Raw genomic sequence first — 1,921 nt, 5'->3', positions numbered from 1 at the left:
ATTCGTAAGACCAAAGGGCATAACTACAAACTCATAATGCCCGTAACGCGTTCGAAAAGCCATTTTCTCTATGTCTTCCTCACGGACCCGCATTTGGTGATAGCCGGACCGTAGGTCGATTTTAGAGAAATACGTTGCACCTTGAAGTTGATCAAATAAATCGTCAATCCTAGGTAATGGATAACGATTCTTGATCGTCACTTTATTCAACTCACGGTAATCAATGCACATACGCATACTACCATCTTTCTTCTTCACAAATAACACCGGAGCGCCCCATGGCGAAGCACTCGGTCGAATAAAACCCTTCTCGAGCAACTCTTGGGTTTGATTTAACAACTCTTGCATTTCCGTTGGTGCTAAACGATAAGGAGTTTTAGCAATGGGAGTAGCTCCCGGAACCAACTCAATACGAAACTCAACTTGTCTTTCCGCCGGAACACCCGGTAATTCGTTCGGAAAAACGTCTACGAATTCACTAACAACCGGAATTTCACGAATAGGTAGTGGCTCATTGCGAGTATCAACAACGTGAGCAAGGAAAGCCATGCCACCGGTAACAACAAAACGACGTGCCCGTGCAAAAGTGCATATCGGCACCGATCTCCTTCGCTTATCACCATGAATAATTAACTCTCCCCCACTTAGGGTCTTCACACGAATAAACTTATCATGGCATGCAATATCGGCTCTATATCGATCGAGCCAATCCATACCAACGACAATATCAAAGTCGCCCAAGGTCATTGGAATAAGATCAATTTTAAAGGTTTCAGCACCAAAAACAACATCACAATTTTCACACACATCAACCACTAGCACCGTCTTGCCGTCCGCTATTTCGACTTCTATCGGACGACTTAGCTTAGCTAACGGTCTATTAAGTTTAGGCACAAATTTAGGAGACACAAACGACAAATTTGCACCGCTATCGAAAAGAATCCTTGCCGGATTAGAATTAACCATGTAAGTACCTGAGACAACTTCGTGCGATTGTTTGGCTTCATCATTGGTCATCAAATAGTTGCGACCCTTAGCCGTGCCCGCCGCTTTCTCTAACCGTTTAACATTATCATTATTCAAATCGGGACATTCCGGCCTCTTATGCCCTTCTTTACCACAATTAAAGCAAGTGATTTTGGTCGACGCCTTGGTGCAATCACGGGCCATGTGTCCTCTTTGATTACAATTATAACACGTGGGCCCGAAACCCCCGGAAGCACCCTTCTTCACACTATTAAAGCTTTCGGAGCCTTTCTTGGACTTCTTATTTGAAAAGTTCGAATGACTTGAACCCTCAAACTTCCTCTTTGAAAAAGTAAAATCGCTCTTTCTTGGCACCTCCGGCTCAAAACCCCGAGCAAATTCAAATAACTCGTCAAAAGACTTAGCCATACCCCGACTAATCTTACCCTTGTACTCATCATTTAAAGTGCGGTAGAAATCCTTCATTAGCTTGTGATCATCACCAACATACTCCGGGCAAAAACGAGTCTTTGCCAAGAAGGTAGACTTAAGAGTAACTAAGTCCATTGAACCTTGTTGCAAATGGTGCAACTCGTCCCGGATTCTATCGAGATCGGAAGAAGTTCGGTATTCCTTGAAAAACTCCTTCTTAAATTCTTCCCACGTCAAGCCCATACATTGTTCCTCACCATACAAGTTGATTTTATCATCCCACCATAACTTAGCCTCTTCTCGTAGCATGCTAGAGCCATACCTCGCCTTCTTCTCGGGAGGACATTCCGAGGTACGGAAAGCTCCCTCAATATCGGAGATCGAACATGTACTTTTTAAAGGATCCCGCACCCCATTAAACATCGGGGGTTGAGCATCCTTGAAGTTCTTGTAGTGGAAGTCCCGCCTTCCTTCGCCTCCTTCACCGCGAGGGTAGACATTCCTAGCGTCGAGGGCCTCTTCG

This window comes from Rutidosis leptorrhynchoides, chromosome 5 (genome assembly GCF_046630445.1).
Source record: "Rutidosis leptorrhynchoides isolate AG116_Rl617_1_P2 chromosome 5, CSIRO_AGI_Rlap_v1, whole genome shotgun sequence".
NCBI classification, from domain to species: Eukaryota; Viridiplantae; Streptophyta; class Magnoliopsida; order Asterales; family Asteraceae; genus Rutidosis; species Rutidosis leptorrhynchoides.
This window is presented reverse-complemented; position numbering follows the sequence as displayed.